This window comes from Dermacentor albipictus, chromosome 7 (genome assembly GCF_038994185.2).
Source record: "Dermacentor albipictus isolate Rhodes 1998 colony chromosome 7, USDA_Dalb.pri_finalv2, whole genome shotgun sequence".
NCBI lineage: Eukaryota > Metazoa > Arthropoda > Arachnida > Ixodida > Ixodidae > Dermacentor > Dermacentor albipictus.
In genome coordinates this window covers 106,311,412-106,335,079 of record NC_091827.1, presented here as the reverse complement: position 1 = coordinate 106,335,079, position 23,668 = coordinate 106,311,412, and the positions used below count along the sequence as shown (strand labels likewise).

Below are 23,668 nucleotides of genomic sequence, written 5' to 3'. Positions count from 1 at the left end.
TGACTGAGAACTTTTAGCGCATCCGCAAGACCGCGGACATGAGGAAGAAAAAAAATGTATACAATTATTTGATATTGTTGTATATTTGTGTGCCTTTTGTATATTTATACTATGTTGCTTCAATGAACTTCAATTGTTAGTAGAGCTCTTGGCCGTTTCTAAAACCATGAATCCACGTCATCTTTCTCTCGCTTTTTCAGTTTTCAAATATACGTAGCGTGAGGAAACTATGACCCCTTCGTATTGCCGCTATAACTGATTCTTCTCGTCGCAAGTCAGCCGTAGAAGAATAATTCCGCTTTATGTCTCGACACAGGATGCCTTTCGTATTTGTTATGATGCACAAACGATCTACCTTCTACAACGCCTTTGACCACTATATTTATTTTGCAATATCATTGAGATCCTAAAAAAGCACCAATAAGATTAGTAGAAGGCGGAATGAAGCGTGTTGCATTAAATTGATGCGTGTGGCTTAATCATCCTGTTTATCAAGTCTTTAAATATATGGAACATTTCCTCTAAGATAAATTGTGCCCTCTGTGAAATACATAAAACAGTGTGTCATAAACAACAAATCACGGCTTTGCTATTTACTGTGCTTTAAGGGAATGCGCAGGCACCCCGAACATCATACCCGCCGAAATTTTTTTCCATATGAAGTATGAAGCTCACAAAAGAAGTCGGCTACGCTCGAAAACGAAAAAAAAAAAGATATATTATTTGACGCAGGAATGAAATGCTCTGTGCATCACGTAACTACGTAGGAAAGAAGAAGCATGATGCAAGCGATCGAAGCTGCAGTGGTGCGCGAAAAAGTGGAACGCAACAATAAAACCCCGCCTATTCAGAGGATGACATACGGCAACCCATTGTTACACTAGAACAACGGAGGTAACGGACAAGCGCGAAGCAATGTCTCCTTGCGCTAGCGCATTTCTTGCACTTACGGGCACACGACGAAGAAGTCAAACTACAACACCATGAAGCTCCTTCGCAGCATCGCGTTAATTTTCTGCGTAACTACGGCAACGCATGCAAATTGGGAGAGAGTGAGGCGTGTGAAGCCTCAATTACTGGGAGGATGGAGGCAGCACAAATTTCCGTCTGCATCGAACAAGTTTATCCAGCTTGCCTATCAAGCCTTCTCTGCCGCTCTCGGAGAACCTCACCTTCACGGAGTAAATTTAAGAGTTTCGAAAGCTGCCACACAGGTAATTACATTTATTTCTTACTTGTAAAACAGTGCTAACTATTTCGTTTCAACAGAAGTACTGCTTGTTTGCCTGCGTTGTGTGACTATAGCAGAAGCAGTAGTAGTAAACGACTTTATTGGGGTCCTGAGGAACTAGGCAAGGGACCTGCTAGGTAGGTCCCTACCCAGCCGTTGGCTATCCCCATTTCAGAACAGAGAGGCCATGCCTCTCCGCTCGTTCAAGGGCCTTGTGGACAGCCAGGTGCTGGACGTCTTGTTTCGAGCCTGTGATGGCCTTCGTCAAGCCTCCTTCTCGGTTAAAATACTGCAACACATTTTTTCTTTCATAATGCAGAGTGTCTCAGATAACTTCGGCCAAGTATAAAAAAACATAGTTGCTACCCATGTCGAATTCCCGCAGTACGGTTCTGCACCATACGGAGCACGTCGTGCTAAGTTTTTCAATCTGACAAGTTGGGTAAGTAACAAAGATTGCTTATTTAACTTTTTTAAATATTAACTCTAGCGAAAGGTCTTCTATACAAAAGTTGTAGCTCATGTCGAGAAACATCAGATAATTTCATTTATGCTTAAATAACTGCAGTGTTTCATTTCTTTTCGTGCCTTGCCTTTATAAAAGTGCGCAAAATATTAAAAAATACCACGTGACTGCGGGTTAACACGCCGCGCTTTTAATGCCCTCAAATGTAAGTTGAACGTATTGAAGTCATCACCACTACCAAGAGCTATTGCACATTGGAACAGTCTCTCGGACCACATTCCATCCATCTACAATCGTGAATGATTCCGTGATAACTTGAATTTGTTGCCCATTAGTATTGTATAATAATGCTGCACTTCGCTACTTTTGTCATGTAAGTACTGTTGCCCCCCTTACTCAATGCCCTTCTATGGGCCTGTAAGGAAATGTGAATCAATAAATAAAAATATAAATAAATAAATAAATTATCAGAGGCTGCTCCACACACTAAGATCGATGGAACAGGCTGTCGATGAGTGCGATGTACTGCGATGAACTTTAGACTGCATGGGTTGTGTCTAAGTCTGTCATCAGACTATCACCAACGCCTATCTCCATCGTCTTTGTTCGTTGATCGGAAAAGAAAAGAAAAAAATGTCTGCGTGGCGTCAGATATGGCGTCCTGTACCATATCGTATCGCATTCGCACGTGTTGGCTGCTGTTTCGTTAAAGAATTTTTCCTTGAACGGTATGCCAATTTTGTCACTTATCGTCCATTGTAGTCACCAACAGCTTCTTAAGTCAAGTTTGTTAATCCATTTAACCACATTTGAGGGCATTAAAAGCGAGGCACGTTAGCCGGCAGTCACGTGATATTGCTAAAATTTAGCGCATAATATTGAAAGGAGAAAAAATTAAGCCGCGTAGTTATCTTACTTAGCATCCGACGTCTGTTAACGAGCACTGTAACTTTTGTTTTAATCTTTCACTACAGTTCATGTTTAAACAGTTTTTTAAGCAATCTTTATTAGTTTCCTGGCTTGGCGGACTGAAAAATATATGGCGTGCTCCATATCGCTGCGAACAATAATGTGGCAATTCGACATGCTTAGCGCCAATGTTCCTTCTTTTAATGCTTTGCCTAAGATGAAACACTCGATGAGCTCTCATTGGACTGCATTGATGGGTTGGTTGTAGACACGTGTGCTTGAAGGAATGTGGGGGGAGGCCAACGACGGGGCTGGGCCAAGGACTCAAATCCTGAGAAAGAATCCACCCGCGTCTGGCCGGTTTTTTAATGTTTAGTAGCGCCACCTTTGACAAATGCTCGAACTGACGTGAAACAGGTTGAGATATTCCTCCGCAGATGGCGCTACCAACAACAAGCGCCTGTGAGATTTATTATTTATTGGAAATCATTTCTTTTAAGCCCTGTTTAGTAAAACTAGTGAGCGGTAGTAATTACAAGGCGTTGTATAACTCTACTAATGTACAGCACTCATTGTGAATTGGCATGTACATGAAAAAAAAAGTCAATTTGAAGAAGTCAAAATTTCAGAGTTCCAGCTGCAATAGGTTTGCATATTCCTCAGTAGTAATACGTGACCAAGTATAGCTGTAATTGCAAATTTTAAGTAATAATAACTCGCGAACTATTCATCAGAGCACACAACAACTTTCTACACATGATAAGTGCACTGATGCCTAGAAAATTAAACATTGTTGTTCTGCGTTGAAGAGAAGAAACGTTATAAATTCATAAACTTTTATTGTTTTTTTTTTAATTTTTATTAGTGCCTATATAAATTTCTAAAGGCATTACACGTAATATCTCTTGATAGAAACCTTCTATTACATTTCATTTACTTTATTTTGTTATTTTGAACAGTATTGCCGGAAACGCAATACAAAGAAGGATAATGCAGCAAAAACGCCGTTTTTTGCTGCACTATCTGCACTAGGTAATGCGTCAGGCTATGTGATAATACTCAGTGCCATTGAAAATCGCAGAGTAAGCTTCATAATAAAATGTAATTAAAATTTGTACAATGGACGCAGAAACCACAGTGCATGCGCAAACATGATGAAAATTCGGAGGGCGTGCTGCCGCAGTAGGAATGCCACCTTAACGCCTAGGCTCAAAGAATGTTTTCTAAGCTGGGTGCTATATGATCATTTGGACGGGGTAGGTTATTCGTAATTTGCACCAAGTATCTGTCCGGCATCCACAATACGCATAGTGGCTACTCAGCATGAGGACCAAGTGACAGAGGTCGCCTGCGATCTGAAAGCCGTGCGTAGCTTGAGCGTCCTTTGGACGTCGGTCTTCAAACATGTTCGCAGCACTTCTCATTGATGGTAGTATTTGTTGTTGTGAGACTAGTAGAAAAATAGCGTTGCATAGGTTGGAAATGTAACACCACGATTTTACAACGACTGAAAACATCATATCTAAGAGTGTAGTGCAGCAACGTAATGCATATAAGTTAGTGAACAGATCTGCATGAGCATAAAAAATACCAATCTGTCTTTTGCCACTTAGCGAAGCAATGTAGGGTGTGACCAGTATGTAAGCTTAATAGATTACGGAGTAAAAAAATATTACAGTTGAAATGAGATGTTTTGGTAAGTTACTGAAATCAGGGTGCAACAAAGTTAAATGTTCTGTTAGGGGGAAAGCCTTAAATGGCTCGTTGCAATCGTTCATACCCGTAAACAGCGGCGTCTAATTCCGTGAGGCAAAAATATCATCATCAGGAATGGCTCCTACCCCCGTAAGCAATCAAAGATGTGTAGCGACCATCTGTCACTGTGATTCGTCCCTCGCTTCTGTGAAATTCAATTACCTCGCCTGGCCTCCACGTGACCAAAGGCGTCACTGCCCCCCGATCTTTCTTGGGGTGTGAGGCGGCTGCCCGACAAGGGCGCCACCACTCCCACACGGCAGACCTGTTTTACTGCGTCTACCCTTCGTTCTCAACATGTCAGATCGTGCACTACTTGCCTCCGCTGAACCGAGCGCTCAACAAGGGGGCACTCAAGACATTTACGCTTCTTTTAGAACACTGCAATGGACGACGCTGCTCCTACTCCTGCTAATAGAAAAGACGCCACGATGACGTCTCCTGTCATTGGCACAAAGCGTCAGCCTCCGAAATTTCGGCAGAAGGAACCTAGAGTTTGGTTTATACAAGCAGAGGCCTCTTTTCAACTCTGGCGCATTAGTTCACAGGCAGTAAGGTACCCGCAAGTCGTCGCCGCGCTACCATCCGACATTTCCGTTGCCATACTTGCCGATACTTGCTAACAAAGACGACTTCGGCCACAGCATACGACGACCCAAAGCACACGGTCCTGCAGCGCCTCGATCCATTGCAACAGAGTAGGCTTCAACAGCTCCTCTCCGAGGAACTCGGCGACCACCGACTGTCACAACTCCGGCACCGGTTGCGTCAGCTGCTGGTCGGCCAATCCGTAAACGAGAACCAGGCTCAACCTACACCCCCATGTATCGCACGTTGGCAGCTCGTGTGTAGCTTTTCGACAATGGAAACAACTACGCATGTCTTTGTGAGTGATGCCTCCATAAAGCCACCGTTGACGCCTTCCTATGAAGGTCCCAGCCGCGTGGTTTCGCATTCACAGAAAACCTTGAAGATTGACGTACGCGGCAAAGAAAAGACAATGTCGTTCGACCGAGTGAAACTATCTTGCACATAACGCTTCATACCTCCCGCCATTCACGCCTAAGCCTCTGGAATTCGAGTGGGGGGGGGGGGGAGCCCTTGCAGCGGCCATCTGTCACCCTGCTCTTTCGTGGGATGTGAGATGGCTGCCCGCAGGGGCACCGCCACCTTCTGGCCAGCGCCCTTTCGGCCTATGGGTTATGTTACGCGCCAGCGGCATCGGGTGCTCCCACGAGAGCGGCAGTGCCAACGTAGCCCAAATCCCGAGCTTCGAGATCGAAAAGCGCAAGCAAAGCGCCAGCAGAGGGAAGCCGCTATCGCAGATGATAGAGAACGGGAAGCGTAAGCCAAGCGCCGGTGGAGGCAAGCCAACCCCCACTTAAAAAAAGGCAACCCAAGCCAAGCGTCAACAGAGGCAAGCTAACCCCCAACTTCGACAGTAGGAGGCCGATCAGACGTGGGCGCAGTGATATTCCTCCCACGCAGCTTGCGGATGGAAAGTACAAGTGGGAAGTTCTCGACCGAGGTTGCGGCCACAGCTGCAGGGTGTGTGATAGACTGTGGTTTGATCACAAGTTCACACAACTGAAGTGTGTGCGCAATCCGGAAGCGAAGCTAGAATATAGCAAAATAATCACGAGACAAAAGACTTTCATGAAAATCGCGCTGAGCAAGGGCGCTCTAACGTACACCTATTCCAAACATTTCTCAGACCTCCACCACTGGTCAGACCTCCGCCACTGGTCACAAAACTTTCTGAACCACCCCCCACTTCGCCTGTGTGTCCCATGACGTCACGAAAACCGTGATAGCTCAACATCTGATATGACGTGGACACGCTCATTATGCATGATTAGAAAGAAGAAAATAAGCATATTTGTTTATTATTTGACGCCTTTTCGCCATTAGCGCTCGCCTACTGGTCAAAAGTTTTAAGGCGACACCGACTTCACCTGCCTGTCGCGCGATGTCACAAAACCGCAAGAACTCACTACGTCAAAGTGACATTTACGCCTTAAAGATGCATTATGGTGCCGAAAAAAACTTACTTTTCTTCTGAATAGGCATACCCTGCCCCGTTCCGAAAGGAATAAAAGATGGCTGCCGCCGATGGCTCAGGCACTGGCTACTCGCACCAGCCGGAGAGCGTGGGTTTATTTGCATACAATAAAGCTTTTTGCGTGGCCACCTGAAGTTTTCAAACACTTTCGGCATGTTTACAGCCTGGCCCTGCCAGCTGTTCTTTGCTGGGGATCTGTTTTACGGCATTCTTAAGATTGCGCTGCCTGCCGTCACAATTTTCGAGTAGCCACCGCAAAATAATTAAGGGAAAGAGCACCAATCACAGACGTCGGCACCACCATCTTCGTCCCGTTATCGATTTTCAGTGCACTGACTCGGCCCCATCGAATCCCTCTCCCCTTGAGCGTGCTCCTCGGCTATTATCAGCCAATTAGGTGAGAGAAGCCGCTCAGTGTAGGCAATGTTATCGTTTTTATAGCAAACAATAGTGACCTCCTGTAAACGAAGGGAGCGTTTGATTGATGTATTCAGAAAACCCTGCGGGTCAACGCCCAATGCTTGCGTCTGCGGATGCGCAAATTTGACTTCAGGAGATCGGAACAAAAATATATAGGAGTAGCATTACGTTATAGGGTCCCAAGAGATAGAACTTCAGAAAACGACCACCAGCTTCGCTGCTGTCGCAACTTTCACTGCGTGAAACTGGCATTATATATATATATATATATATATATATATATATATATATATATATATATATATATATATATATATATATATATATATATATATATATATATATATATATATATATATATATATATATATTGTATTTATTTATTTTATTTCATCATACTGTCAACCCTGTGACAGGGTTATTACAGGAGTGGGTTGCAGGAAGAAACAGTAATAATAGTAATTGTCAAGGTACATATGCTAAACAAGTACAAATAAGAAGGAAAAATATACTAGGCGGAAATATACTAGAAGGAAATACTAGGCTTGTTTTCTATTTTGTTATTGACATCGCCACTGTTTTGTCTGAATTAATCACCATTTGCCAGTTAGAGCATCAACTTACTACGTCATTCAGGGCAATGTTCAGCTCATTTTGGTTACTGTGGCTTTTGATCTCTCTATACAGTACGCAGTCGTCTGCAAATAGCCTAATTTTTGCGTTAGTGTTGGCTGCCAAATAATTTATAAACAACAAAAATAATATCGGTGCCAATATGGATCCCTGTGGCACACCGGATGTGACCTTTATTGTTAGAAACGTGCTCATTGCATTGCACAAATTGCTGATGGCCGGACAAATAGCTTGATATCCATCGAGGCATTGGCCCGCCCCCAAGTTTGCGGACCAGCTGGATAACTAGCTTTTCATTGGAAACTCGATCAAACGCCTTCGAGAAATCCATGAAAATTATGTCAATTTGGGAGCGTTCTTTAATGCCTTGGGCCATGTCGTGCATTATCTCGACGAGTTGCGTTACGGTCGATAGGTATCTTCGAAATCCATGCTGGTTGGGGTGTAGCACATCATTGTCTTCCGCAAACTTTGCGATGAATTTGAGGACAATATGCTTGAGTATTTTACAGCTGGTACACGTCAAGGAAATGGGCCTGTAGTTTGATGGGATCATCTTGTCACCGGATTTATGCACTGGGAATAATTTTACGACTTTCCATTCAGAAGGAATCTGTGAATCCTGGATAGATTTTGTGAATAATAAGCGTAGATACTTACTAACTGGTTCTGCATACCATTTCAGAAAAGCGTTTGGTATCCCGTCTGGGCCACAGTTCTTTTTTTCATCAAGGTTTAATAAGCAGACACAGTATACGACTGTCGGTTACTTCTGGGGTGTCTAGTAATTTATTTTTGGTCGATGGGATAATCGGGGAATGTTGCACTAGTCCATTATCGATTGTAAAAATGGACTGGAAATAGCGACTGAATTGATCCGCCTTATCTTTTGTTTCTATTGAAGGAGAAGCCTTTCTGTCGCTTTGCTTACCATTTACGTAACGGCAAAATTTTGCTTTTGATGTTTTCATAAACGTGGACAGAGTAGTACCATAGTAGTGCATTTTGGAAACGCGTATTTTGCTTTTCAATGCTTTAGATAACGCGGAAATCTGGGCAGTGAAATTAACGGCTAAACCAGACCTCTAGCTTTCCTCAGCCTACTAATTTTACGTTTAACGTGAATTATTGCGCGGGTGATCCATGCATTATACTTTGTTGTAACTTTGCGCTCTAGTGGGAAAAAAGTTTCAATAAACTTCATCAGGTGTGCTTTGAATTGTAACCATATATGATCTATCGACGAGTTTTTATCCGAGCAAAGATCTGAAAAGTCGAGAAATTCGTGAGTGAGATATGTGATTATTGCATCGTTGTCTGCTCTGTTGAATGCAAGAACGTGTTTTACAGGGCCGTGGTGTTGTACAAGACCAGGCAGAGGCAGTGTGCATAGGACTACTTTATGATAGAATATGCCGTCTAAGATTTCGGTGCATGTCTGGTCGTTCAGGAAATGGTCACTAACAAGAACAACGTCTAGAATAGAACTTGATTTGCCCTGCATACGCGTGGGGACGCGTACGAGTTGCTTGAGGTTAATGTTAAGCAATATATCTAATATGACGTCATTCGCAGCTCGTCGCACTTTTTTTGACGACCATTCCACTTCAGGCAGGTTAAGATCACCAGCCATGATAATTTTTTCCATTCGTCATGTGATCATGCATATAATCCAGAAGTTCTAGATAGCTTGTCTCAGCGTTAGGCGGTCTGTAGATAGCTCCTACAAATATGCAGCTTTTCTGAAGCTGTACTTTGCACCACACCGCCTCAATTTCTGGCTTATCTGGTAAAACGGTGCATCGTAGTTCTTTCTTAAAGAAAAGTGTGACACCCCCACTTCTATTGCCCCTATCTATGCGCACAATCACAGATCCCGGCGGCAAGAACTCATGGTCTAAGATATCCAAGGGAAGCCACGTTTCTGTGACAACAATAATGTCAGGCTTAATTTCTAAAACAAGAGCTTCGAATTGGTCTATTTTATTTGCAAGACTTCGTGCGTTCACATTCAGCAAGGTTACTACTGTCGACTTCGAGTGACTCTCTTTATTAAGGCGTCCTTCTCTTCGTTTTTTTGGACTTCAACTAAATCTGCGTGGTCACTATCCCAAGCAAGTGTTCACCCTTTACCATTTATACGCACTTTGTCATAGACTAGCGACACCCTTTCCTGCCTATCCCCGTACTCTTTCGTTCTAACCTCGACTCTCGTTTTATCTCTCGAATACTACGAGAAAAATCTTCACTGATAGAGAAACCTGAGCCCTTGAGCAGCGGGCTGTGCTAATATATATATATATATATATATATATATATATATATATATATATATATATATATATATATATGTGTGTGTGTGTGTGTGTGTGTGTGTGTGGTTCACCCGCGATGGAACGTGGCCGCCGAGAACACAATTTGGTCCCGCGATTTCGTGGTTAGCAGCGCAACAGCATAGGCGCTAAGCCACTGTGCGGGAGCGTCAGTACCATTGCACGCCCAAAAGACAGTTTTTCTTTAATAAATGCTGATATCATTGGGTAAGTATGCTTTTATTTATTCATAAAATTACGTTCATAAGCAACACTACGGGGGTGCGTCGATAAAAAAAAAACTGTTTTGTAGTAGTTTTTTTCGAAGGTAGGTTTAAATTTATTACCATATTTCCATCCAAGTATTAAACGATCCTAAATTGTCAGAAAAGAAACAGTAGTAAATTCTATACTGGTCCAGTAGCACGAAACATAATTTTTGTGTTTGTTGACATCCAGGTGATTGGAATTTTATGTAGTGATTTTTATGACTGAACAGTATTCTTGAATTCATTTGAGCTTGTTTTGCCTAAATAGCGCAAGAGCTAGTTCCTAAAGGCATTTATTTTAAGCATGGGCAAGAGAACAGCATGTTTTGTTTCAATCGCACAGTGAATTTCTGCGATGTTGGAGGTCTTTTACTGGTCATTTAGGTAACCCGAACATACCGTGCGCCTCAGCTAGGTCAGGCTATGGTTATGCTAATTCTTACCAGGTGACTGCAAGGTATGTTTATAGGTTAATAGCGGGATGAAATTGCGCAACGCAAACTAATGTCAACACCGGATTATCTAACATTTTCCTTTAGCGGAGTTCAATTACATCAGAGATAATCACGATAGTATAGCATTGATCTTGCACATTCTTCACTATGTTTGCCGCACCGACCCGCAACACATGCTGAGCTTTGTAACAGGGAATGTGACAACGGAATTGCGCTCCTACACCTGCGACTTTCTGTTTTTTCAGGTCGTTGCGGGGCTCAACTATAAGCTCGAAGTAGAACAGGCTCAAGTGAGCTGCGGTTTTCAGCATCCGGTAAGTACTGCCCAAGCGTGTTTTTCTCTTATGTACGCTTCTTTTAACCTGCCATATTTTGTGAAAGGCGATGAATATGCCCTATTGTTTCAGCTAATGTAAAATTATATAAAATACATCAATTCGCAGGGAAACCAACTCTTTAGGAGGAGGAGGAGGAATGACTGTTTATTGGGTGAAACAGCGAGAAAGTGTTCTTTCTTCGCCTTAGGTGGGCGGCTCTCTTAGTCCAGAAAGCCGTTGGCTAATGCCGCAGCCCGGGCGCGGTCCGCCAGACTTCGCTGATCTTCCAGGCTCTGTGCCTTTAACATTGCCTCCCACGTTTCTTCGATGTCTTGTAGCGGTTAAGGGGCATCATCTTGAGTGTTGTTCTCGCGGTGTGGGCACACCAGCACCATGTGTTGTAGGGTGTCTGGTACCTCACAATATCGGCATAGGTATGACAATTCGGTGGGGTGCATTCGGTGCATGATAATTCCATGCACATAAGTATTCATTTGTAGTCTGCGGAGGTATTACAAAAGCCAAATTCCTCATGTTGTAGTTGAGCAGAGGTTCTGCGAAGCCAGCGAGCACAGAGTACAGTCCGTGCATATAGCGGGTATTGATCCAGCATGGCGGTACACAAGTAGCTTATAACTGCAACATGCTATTTTATAACTGCAACACGCAAAGGGAGCGGTGGCGTAGAGGTAGAACATCCGCCTCGCGTGCAAGAAGACCGTGGTTCGAATCCCGGTGCCACGCAATTTCCCACCGCATTAAAAAAATCCGCGTGTTGAAAAATATCATAAACAAGGCCTGTAGGCATAAACTGCCTGCATAAACTGACCACGGCGGCTGTCAGACCTGTGACGCCGCAGAGGGTGCTAAGAATGCCTGTATCCGGACAGGCCACCATTCGAATCTTAACCTGGCAACGTTTAACGCTAGAACGTTATCTAGTGAGGCGAGTCAGTGAGGCCAGTGCTATTGGAGGAATTAGAGGGTGGTAAATGGGTTATGATAGGGCTCAGTGAAGCTAGGAGGCCCAAAGAACCATATACAATGCTAAAAAGCGGGCATGTCCTGTGCCACCGAGGCTTAGCGGAGAGACGAGAACTAGGAGTTGGATTCCAGATTAATAAGAATATTGCTGGTAGCATAGAGCAATTCTATAGTGTTAACGAGACGGTGGCATGTCTTGTTGTGAAACTTAATAAGAGGTACAAAATGAAGGTCGTACAGGTCTATGCCCCTACATCCAGTCATGGCGACCAAAACGTCGAAAGCTTCTACGCAGACATGGAATCGGCGAGGGGTAGAGTGAAAACAAAATACACTATACTGATGGGCGACTTCGATTCCAAGTAAGGCAATAAGCAGGCTGGAGACAAGTCAGTGGGGGAATATGGCATAGACACTAGGAATAGCAGGGGAGAGTTATTCGTACATTTTGCGGAACAGGACCATATGCGGATAATGACTACCTTCTTCGGCAAGCGGGATAGCCGAAAGTGCACGTGGAGGAGCCCGAACGGTGAGACTAGAAATGAAATATACCTCGTACCTTGCGCTAACCCTGGCATCATACAAGATGTGGACGTACTTGACAAGGTGCGCTGCCGTGACCATAGGATGGTAAGAACTTGAATTAGCCTAGACCTGACGAGGGAACGGAAGAAACTGGTACATAAGAAGCCGATCAATGAGTTGGTGGTAAGAGGGAAAATAGAGTAATTCCAGATCAAGCTACAGAAAACGTATTCTGCTTCAACTCAAGAAGATGCCCTTATTGCTGAAGCAATGAACGACAATCTTGTGGGCATCATTAAGGAGTGTGCAATAGAAGTCGGTAGTAAATCCGTTAGACACAATACCAGTAAGCTATTGCAGGAGACGAAAGATCTGACCAAGAAATGCCAATGTATCTTGGAACAACGCTAACATAATCCTAATCCATAAGAAAGGGGACGCCAAAGACTTGAAAAATTATAGACCAATCAGCTTACTGTCAGTTCCCTACGAACTACTTACTAAGGTAATCACAAACAGAATCAGGGACACCTTAGACTCCTGTCAACCAAAGGACCAGGCATGATTCCGTAAGGGCTACTCAGCAATAGATACCAATAGGTGATAGAGAAATGTGTGGAATATAACCAACCCATATATATAGCTTTCATTGATTACGAGAAAGCGTTTGATTCAGTCGAAACTTGAGCAGCCATGGAGGCATTACGGAATCAGGGTGTAGACGAGCCGTATGTAAAATTACTGAAATAAATGTATGGCGGCTCCACAGCCAGCGTAGTCCTCCATAAAGAAAGCAAAAAAAAATTCCAATAAAGAAATGCGTCAGGCAGGGAGATACCATTTCAGAATGTTATTCACAGCGTGTTTACAGGAGGTATTCAGAGGCCTGGATTGGGCAGAATTGGGGATAAGAGCTAATGGAGAATACCCCAGTAACTTGCGACGCGCTGATGATATTGCGTAGCTAAGTAACTCAAGGGACCAATTGCTATGCATGGTCACTGACCTGGAGAGGCAAAGCTGAAGAATGGGTCTAAAAATTATTCTGCAGAAAACTAAAGTAGTGTTTAACAGTGTCGGAAGAGAACCGCAATTTACAATAGGTAGCGAGGCACTGTAAGTGGTGAGGAAATACATCTGCTTAGGGCAGGTAGTGACTGCAGATCCGGATCGTGAGACGGAAATAATCAGAAGAATAAGAATGGGCTGGGGTGCGTTTGGCAGGCATTCTAAGATCATGACCAGCAGGTTGCCATTATCCCTGAAGAGAAAAGTGTATCATAGCTGTGTCTTACCAGTAATCACCTACGGGGCAGAAACCTGGAGGTTTACGAAAAGGGTTCTACTTAAATTGAGGACGACGCAACGAGCTATGGAACGAAGAATCTTGGGTGTAAAGTTATGGGATAAGAAAAGAGCAGATTGGGTGAGGGAACATACGCGAGTGAATGACATCTTAGTTGAAATCAAGAAAAATAATGGGCATAGGCAGGTCATGTAATGAGGAGGGAAGATAACCGATGGTCTTTAAGGGTTACGGACTGGATTCCAAGGGAAGGGAAGCGTAGCAGGGGGCGGCGGAAAGTGAGGTGGGCGGATGAGATTAAGAAGTTTGCACGGACGACATGGCCACAATTAGTACATGACCGGGGTAGTTGGAGAAGTATGGGAGAGGCTCTTGCCCTGCAGTGGGCGTTACCAGACTGATGATGATGGTGCTATTTTATACTCTGGTGTTTTAAAGCAACGCTTTCTTGGCAAATTCCAGGCCCTTTTTAATGCGCCCACTATGCACTTACCCGAATGCATTTCACAATTTTAATATCAAATTATGGAGTTTTATGTGCCAAAACCACTTCCTGAATATGAGGCCTGCTGTAGTGGAGGACTCCGGAAATTTCGACCACCTGGGGTTCTTTAACGTACAACCTAATCTAAGTACATGGGTGTTTTCGCATTTCGCCACATCGAAATGCGGCCGTCGTGGCCGGGATTCAATCCCACGACCTTGTGCTCAGCAGCCTAACACCATAGCCACTGAGGAACCACGGCGGATAAGTTCACCATATTATGCTAGGGTTTCATACAATGATTATTAGACGGAACAGTTGTGACAGTGTCAGGGGAGCACTATGGGATTGATGGTTATTACATGGGTTTGCGTAAACTTCGTCCTTTTGGCTTCGGATGACTTTGTGACTTTGTAAAATCATCATTTTCAACAAAGTATGGTGTTATTAATGGTTGAATAAACATTTATTGAATTTTCCCATGGCCGGTTTCAAACATAAGATCTCTAGTACATAAGCGCAATATTATTGATACCATTGCGCCAACGCGCGGTTGGAAGCTTCGACACGCGCCTTAGAACATTCTTTGTCGCGGACATGTCAGCGCATTGAGACGTTTGGTGTGCATCGATCCGCAATTGCACTTGGAGAAACCGGCGCAGCACGAACGCCACGAGTGCAAGAGGCCACTATGGACGCTCCAGAAAATTTAAGTAAATAATGATGTACTGTGCGCAAATGTGTAATATGCAAAATGTATATATGTTTCTGGAAACAAAGTCATTTTCTCGGGTAACCTGCTGATATTTCTTTAAAATATTTATAGTTAGGAAACGCGCACTTCTCATACCCACATGCGTATGACTCACGAGCCAATTGCATCAAGAATGCTGCGCTGTACGTAGATGTCAAGGAAAGTTGAGACTGCCTGTTTATTGTTTCTTCTTTTTGTGTGTGGGTGTGTTCTCACTCATTCGAATTCATCACAATTTGTTACGACATAATATTTATGACGCACCTGGTTAACTTCTGCTTGCGCGGTCACTGGACGACATGGAAGGAGAGCCTGTGGCTCTATGCCAACCAGTGGGTCGTAAATTTATTCATTGCTCCTTAATTATTCTTCCGAAATTATAGTAGAACGGTATGCTACTAAGGCAGGTATAAAATTGCAAATGTTTGAGCATCCTGATCAATGTATTTGTAATTTTTTTAGCGGTAACAGCGCTTATTTCAGGTTCTTTTGTTAAGAGCTACTATACTGCACCTACGTGGAAAGCAACATCACCTATACTACCTATTAGGAAAAACAATGTGGCAAGCTTCCTAGTAGGCATAAAATTTGACGGAGTACATAATAAAGCTGCTATAGCTGCCAATAATCTAGAAGACGAATAGTATTGTACTTATGTGACACCGATTATGTGAAAACTATTAGGTTCTTTCCCTTATTTGCTATTTTTTCTTATTTATCGATTTCGGTTACTTCATCCCTTCGATCTTCACTACGGTTCGGCTTTTTCGTTGTTACTGCTCTTGTGCGGCCGAAGCCAATTTTCTGCTTCGTTTAACCTTGTCCACAGGCGCTGTTCTGTAAGCTAGCTCAATTACTGCAGCTCTCATCACTCCTTTTCCAAATCGGTTACTCGACTTCCCACAGTGAGTGCTGAAGTGCTCACCAGCCATGTATCCAAACACGCCATTCTAGTGGCTATCTTTCTGTTCAATATGTGCAAGGTACATCTAGGGAAATCACGGGGAAGGCGGGAGATGAAAATTCAACACGATTAGCAAAACAAGAACAGTGGAAAAGTTGAAGTGAACTTTTCGACAAGTGGACTTGTCTTTTTCAAGCTTGAGGATAAGCTAAATGTAGTGATATAATCAGTATCTCGATTGAAATTACATCCGACTACAACGAATAGCGCAACTTTCTGGTTTCTCTAAAGTTGTTAAGCAAGGTATCATTAAATAATATCAGTTATCCTAGAAAAGTACGCCTTACTATACAGCTTTCACCGTGTATACGCCTATTTATAGCTATTTTTGTCAGGCGTTTGTTCTAATTCTCATTATTTCCTGCAGCAACCGCATGGAACGTGGAATCATCCTCAAAGTCTCGTCTGTTTCACGGGAAAGGTAACATATATCGCGTTTACTAAACATATAACAGAAATAGACAGCTAAAATGTTTTTACGATGAACGGTACATTCATGGCAAAAACATTGGCTAAATACGCATTAATTTAGACTACACTTTTATATGTATGATCAATATATCAGACGGTACAAATGATGCTGGCGAACCACTTTCCTGGCTGCGATTCAGAAGCGGTTGCAGCCCATTTCTGTGCTAAACGGGCGTGTACACTTTTGCTCATTCCTCTTATCTGCAGTTTGCGATTGCTGTCATTAGCATCTCTTCAATTTTTGCACTAACTCACGTACTGCAATTTTGATGACCAAATACAGTGAATATGCCCATGCCAAGTGGCTCAAATTTAAACGATCTTGCAATATATTTTCAACATTTGTTTTGCTGATAACTTCAGTCGTGCTTAAAAAGAGTCAATGAATATTTTGTAGAACCAGACACCAAAGTGAAAGCAATAAGAATTTGCTCGCTGTTCAGAGCGCACACCGGTTAAGGCAATGATCAAATAAAGACCAATAAAGCTATGATACGAAATACACGAAAATATGATCTTTTTTACTTATAAAGAAAGAGTATTGGATTGAGTAGTGCTGATCAGAAACGGGCATATGTATTGTTGTAAAAAACGGAAAGTAAAAGAAAATATGCATATTACAAACACCTCCAAAAAATAAATTAAAGAGAGATCTGCTTTGTTGACCTTCGTCATGGCATTACTTGAAAAATGAATGTAATACCACCTCGTTATTTCTATTTTTGTAACACCGATGCATTATAAGGCACAAAATAAAGCTATTTAACACAGTCATGCATCTGTATTTCTTGATCAAATGTGAGGATTAACGATTTAAAGTAAGATAAATGCAAATTAGGTTCTCTTTGAGGAATTATTTTATGATCGTTTATTAAGTAAGGTTCTTCTATTAATTTTGAATTTGTAGCAAATGTGATAGTGCACATCAAAATAGATTGTGCAATATTTTGCAATTTTGAGATCATAGGTGCATTTTTGCGGGAGCACAATTTTGAACCCTGTTCATGAATTCTATGCAAAACATTAATGTTTTTGAGATGCTAGAAATGCGCCATTGCGATAAATGATAGAGATGTTGCTAATACTCCTAAGTTGTATAAGCTTTTTCGCCAAGGTGCGCACATTCTTTCTTGAAAACGTGTGTGAGAGAGCTGTAATGTATCTGTGCTAAGCAGTCCTTGCGCCAAAAAAATTTAAGGTTTCTTTTTTGTGGTGGGCGCTGGTTGGCATCTATCTGCGGAAGGAAAAATAATAAGGAAGGTAGTTTCCCTAAAAGAACTGCAACATCTGTCTCTTATATATCCTGCAGTACTTACTCAGGCACGAAATAAAGGAAAAATATCTTTTTATGTTAAACACTTCGACATGTATGTTTATGGAATTTGGCGTGACAAACAGTTTTTTACTATTTTAATAAATATTTGAGACCTGCATGTGCATGGTTTCAAACCTCGATGATCCATGCATTTCTTCATGCGGTTGGTACCTCCTGACATCGAAACTAAACGTTCAATATCATTACCCTGGTACTTGGTGGCGAAAATACCACGCGGCAAGCGTTCGAAGCGTTGTTTATGGATAAAAGGAAATGTACGCGTTTTGCAGGCACTGGAATGAGCGTCGCCTAATAGCCTAGATGATAGGATGTTTATTGGCGGTGCGTTACTTCAAGGGCGCGACGAGTACGAAAGGCGAGGCAGTGTGAGGCGCCCTCTCGAGAGACACAAGTGACCAGCAGCGCAATCACAACGAGCCGAGCGCTGGTGAAGCTGCTGGACGGAGGCGCATCTTCTTCACAAATGTTATAGTGCCATTTAATTCCGAAATGCTTGTGGCAAATGTGCACTCCTTTTTTTCGAGTATATTTTAAAACGTTAGCTTTACTGGGTTACAGCACATTGCCTTTTCCATCACTCGTTTCTCCAGCTTTTTAACGAAGCTGGAGATTGCCATAGAGTGAACGTTGAGTGTTGTTCAATATCATGGTCTGGATGAAAATTCGTGCATTGGCAGGCATTCAGTTGCTTTTTCGCCACCCCTTCCCGCTTTACCACTGGATAGGTATGCGTGACCTGACCATCAGTGACGCGATAAACAGTCAGTGGAATGCATATTACAGAAACGGCAAATAAAGTCATCTTTGTACAATGAGGAAGACCCATAGAAGATAATGAATGTAGTGAATAAGTGCGATTTAATATATTTAGAATTGTTCCTGCCAATTGCGCCAACAGCAATACTTTATTCGTACGATCTTTGTGAACGACACCTTGTGCTACTAGGCGGGACGCTGGATCCACGTAATTTTTTTTTTACCAAGGGCGTCTTCTAAAACGCGGCAATCAAAGCCAGGTCGCAGTTATTACGATGCAAAAAAGTCAATCATTTTTAGTATGTTCTGGAACCTACTATCAATCTTACTTTTATTTAAAATTACGGGATTTTACGTGCCAAAACCACTTTTTGCTTACGAAGCATGCCGTAGCAGGGGACACCGGAAATTTCGACCACCGGCGGTTCTTTAACGTGCACCTAAATCTAAGTACACCGGTGTTTTCTCATTTCGCCCCCATCGAAATGCGGCCGCCGTGGTCGGGATTCGATCCCATGGCCTCGTGCTCAGCAGACAAACACCATAGCCACTGAGCAACCACGGCGGGTGTTACTTTTATTTACAGAGACATAGTGAAATTATCGCCCATCTGCAGTCAGCTCTACAGCTCAACAAATATAGTTGAAAATGCACTTTTTTCTGGAATGTGTTTGTTATCTCTATCCAGTCATATAGCTCTAGTGCAACCACGCTTGCACTGTGATGCATATTATCGGGAGTATTTTGTTCACCATGCTAAACCAAGCCTATGTTTCAAATTGCACAACTTTATACACGTTTTCTTAATTAGACATGTATGCGCCTTGAACATATTTTGTTCCTTTTCTCCACAGGTTGTCGCTGTGTGCAACATTGAATTCTTTCATTCACTTAGAGCACCGGTGCCAAATATTACATCATTTGAGTGCAAGCAACCGTCGTTCGAAGAATAAATGCAATGCTCAGTGAATGCAGGTAAACTGACAAAGCGGAATGTTGTTCTGGACCCAGGCACCTTTTGTCGATGCTACTTTGCTTGACTAAAATAAAACGAAACTATCCTTTGTCTTAAATGCGCCCCTTGCGATAAGCTTTCTCGATGTGGCGGCTTGGTGAAAAGTTCAAACTTTTCAGGCATTGGACATTTCGACGAAGCATCCTTAAAACAGTGTATACAGCTCATAATTCCGAGGTGAAGTATGCAGAAAGCTAGGCAAGACTTAAGTAAAAAAAGGTAACATTTTGTTTATCAGACGGAATCAGCACCTTAAGTAGAACTATCTAGCATATATCGTTATATTTAGCTGGTAAATGCAGTCACGCACTGCAGCGCAGGCGCACCGACTGATAATGCATATGGTGGAAGGCTTCAGTGGTATCTCTGTCAGCAGTTACTAGTGAGCCAGAAGCCTGTACTGAAAAGTAGAGAAAAATATATTGATACTTGAGGATTTAACAATGCATTCCACTGTCCCTCATGTTCCCTGCCCAGCTGGTTTCCATGTGTGCTGCAACCAAGATATCGATAACGGAAGCTTAATTAGGTCACGATCACAGCGGCGGAATTAATCTCGGGATGATTGCTGACAGCAATGCATTTATCATTGACTCAATATTGCGACACAGCGTATTCAATTCAATGGAGCTTTTTTCAATATCTGCGAGATGTTTGGAGCACGGACAAAAAATCTTGAAAGGCTTGAATGGGTCCGTGCACCATTGCATGACATAGAGTGGCATCAATACCATACAAAACGTAGAGGAGAAAATCAACTTGCAGAAAATATGAAAACTACAGAAAATACAAAAACAATGCAAACAACACGCAAGTATGTGCGTAAAGAAAATTCATGAATATACAAAAACATTGTTAGAAATAGATTGGATCAGAAACGAGAAAAAAATTTACGGACAATACAAGTACTGTTTCAAGAATATATAGAACAATGGAGAGTTATACATATATATTGCGTAGCTGATTTAAAGAAATCAATTCTATATGCGTGCCATTTTTGGCCAACTCACTTAACAAGGTCGGTAATGTGTACTTTTACATTTGCTTGCCGTAGGTCGTGCGGCATCTATTAACTTTTTATTTTTCGGGATAGCGTGTGTTGTATGCAGGATAATTATTTCGCAACCATGCCAGTGATTTTAGAAGGTAATTTTTCTTGTTTCTTTCCAGTTTATGTTTTCTAAGTAGTCTGCAATTGTTCATAGATTGTACATTTACGAGCTCAAGCTTGTTAAACATGTCCTGTGTATGACTCAGGTAAGGAGCTATAAAAAAAGCCGTATTTCACGCTTCTGAAGTGAAAGAAGTTTCATCATATTTTCTTTAGTTGTTGTTCCCCAAACTAGCGTACAATATTTCAGCGTAGAAGAAGATAGAGCATGGTAGAAAATATTGTTAATAGAAAGAGAGAACGTAAAGAAATGTGGACACGTGAGACTTTAGACAGGTTTTTCGTTAGGTAACTGATGTAAGCATCCCACGACAAATTATTGGAGAAAATCACACCAAGCGTTTTAAAACTTTCCACAACTTCTATTTCGAAATCGTTTAACAGTAGTCGTGGGATTTCGCAGAATTTGTTTCACAGATGAAACAAAACTGCTTTGTTGTTACTAATGTTTAGCTTTAATTCAATATTTGGAGCACACAAGTGAATGCGATGACCAAGATGCTTCCCTGTGGAACACCTAAATTAACTGGTTTGACTAAAGAAGAGTGACCATTAATCATGACAAGCTGCGACCAATTTGGTATGTACAATGAAATGAGCGACAGCGCTTTCCCTCGAATGCCTGAGTGGTCCAATTCTTTCACAAGAATGTTTTGACTAATATGATCAAATGCTGTTGTAAAATCCAGAAAGATAGCAAGGAACAAGCTCTGATTTTCAAAGATTTCAAGTATTCTTTCTTTTCGCATGAGCAATGCCAGCTCTGTAAATTCCTGTTTCCTGAATCCGTACTGCGAGTCAGCATGTTGTAGCGATCAGTAAATGAAATTACACGTGTTAAAATGATTTTTTCAGGTCCTTCTCAAAAGACAGGTAGAATAGAGATTAGACGGTAGTTTGCAAGACAATTCCTATGACTTTTTTGTAGATTGCTGTAAATTTCGCGCATTACATTTGACGAGGAAATACCGCATATGAAAGACAATTGTTAATTATATGCGTTAAGCAATGTGCGATCAGATCAATGACGAATTTGATTGGTTTTATCTGCAGATCCATCGTATGTGTGGCTGTTCTGTTTTTTAAACTCGTGTACGTTGTAATAACTTCGGATTCGGATACTCGCTGCAGAACCATTATATGCTCGCAGCGCAGCTGCATGTAAGACAGGCTATCACCTCCAGATGATGATGTGAGATTAAAAAGAAAAGAATCATTAACTGCGTTTGCTAATTCTGCTCCAAAAATTTCCACGTTTTCTTTCAGTATTTTTGTAATAGGTTCAGTACTATTGCAAATATCGTATGTAGTTTGCGCGACATCTCCCCAGAACGTTGGCTTGAAGAAATTAAGCGGTTATAAGGGTACATGTTCTTAGTAGCACGAAGTTCTTTAGTGAAATGATTTCTTTGTTTTTTAAATGCACTAAGCGTTTGAGGACATCTGGTTTGAATGAATGCTTTGTATAGCTGCTCTAGTTTTCTTATTGGATGCAAAATGTCACTAGTTATCCATGGCTTACGAGCTTTCTTTGGACGGGTAAATGTTTTTTGCGGGATACATGAATTGTCGATAGATGTAAGCTTTTCTAAGAACCTGTCGTAGGCGATTTCCAGATTACGTTCACTCAAAACATCATCCCAGCTTACCTGTGCGATAGGTTCACGAACAGTGGTTAATATGAGAGGTTTAATTGATCTGTAAGAAATGCGCGCCAGCGGCGTAGAGTGGTCAATAATTTTAGAATATTCATTTACAGAAATAAATATTGGAAGATGGTCGCTGACGCAGTAGCTTATAACACCAGAGTGCGCATAGCCCAAATCGACATTTGTAATGAAGAGATCAAAAAAAGTTTCTGTTGTAGTTGTCAGCCTCGTTGGTGAAAATATTACATTGTGGCAGCTGTGTATATCTAAGACAGACCCGAAGGCAGCTTTATTGTGGTTATGTGTAAGTAAATAAATATTAAAATCGCCGCCTAAAATTATTTTATATGTATGATATTTAAGAAATTCCAGGAGTGAATCTAAAAAGCCAAAAAAGGAGGAAACGTCACCGCGAGGTGGGCTTAAGCAGACACAGGATAAACATTTCCGTGATTTGAGAACAAGTGTTTCAAAGTGAGGAGTAGAACAACAATATAGAGATAGTATTTCGCAATGCACTTCATTTGCGGCCAAAATGGACACGCCTCTACTACGCTCCTGATAGCGGTTCACAAAGTAAGACATATCCGTGCATTTCAAACACAACCTGTTTACAAAAACCACGTTTCCGAAAACATCACCATACCAAAGATTATTTTAACCTCGCCAAAGAAACATTCACCATCGTCGTACTTATTGCGACCGGATCTAAAGTTGAAATGCACACAGTTACACCATTGCTGAAATTGAGTCACCGTTGAGTCACTTAGCTGCATCAGTTTCCACTCCGAGGAGACGTTTTAGTGTTGGACATAAGTGTTGATTCACGTAGACAGGCGACATTGATTCACTGTCAAAGTCGCTGTTCTGAAGACGCAGTTTTCTTGCCTTCTCATGCAGGGCATCCCGCTTCTGTCGCCGCGTGAACTGTACAATAATGCAGCTTGACTTATTTCTGGCATGAACACGGTCATCATCATCATCATCATCATCATCAGCCTGGTTACGCCCACTGCAGGGCAAAGGCCTCTCCCATATTTCTCCAACAACCCCGGTCATGTACTAATTGTGGCCATGCCGTCCCTGCAAACTTCTTAATCTCATCCGCCCACCTAACTTTCTGCCGTCCCCTGCTACGCTTCCCTTCCCTTGGAATCCAGTCCGTAACCCTTAATGACCATCGGTTATCTTCCCTCCTCATTACATGTCCTGCCCATGCCCATTTCTTTTTCTTGATTTCAACTAAGATGTCATTAACTCGCGTTTGTTCCCTCACCCAATCTGCTCTTTTCTTATCCCTTAACGTTACACCTATCATTCTTCTTTCCATAGCTCGTTGCGTCATCCTCAATTTGAGTAGAACCCTTTTCGTAAGCCTCCAGGTTTCTGCCCCGTAGGTGAGTACTGGTAAGACACAGCTA

General features: G+C 42.2%; 1 long non-coding RNA gene across 1 annotated transcript; it reads left to right on the top strand.

Annotated features, from left to right (window-relative positions):
- Positions 1 to 873: 873 nt before the first annotated feature.
- LOC135903522 (uncharacterized) lies at positions 874 to 19,485 on the top strand. Its single transcript, XR_010564825.2, has 4 exons — positions 874 to 1,214; positions 10,758 to 10,826; positions 16,217 to 16,270; positions 19,267 to 19,485. It is a non-coding gene; the product is annotated as an uncharacterized lncRNA (long non-coding RNA).
- The last annotated feature ends 4,183 nt before the right edge of the window (positions 19,486 to 23,668 follow it).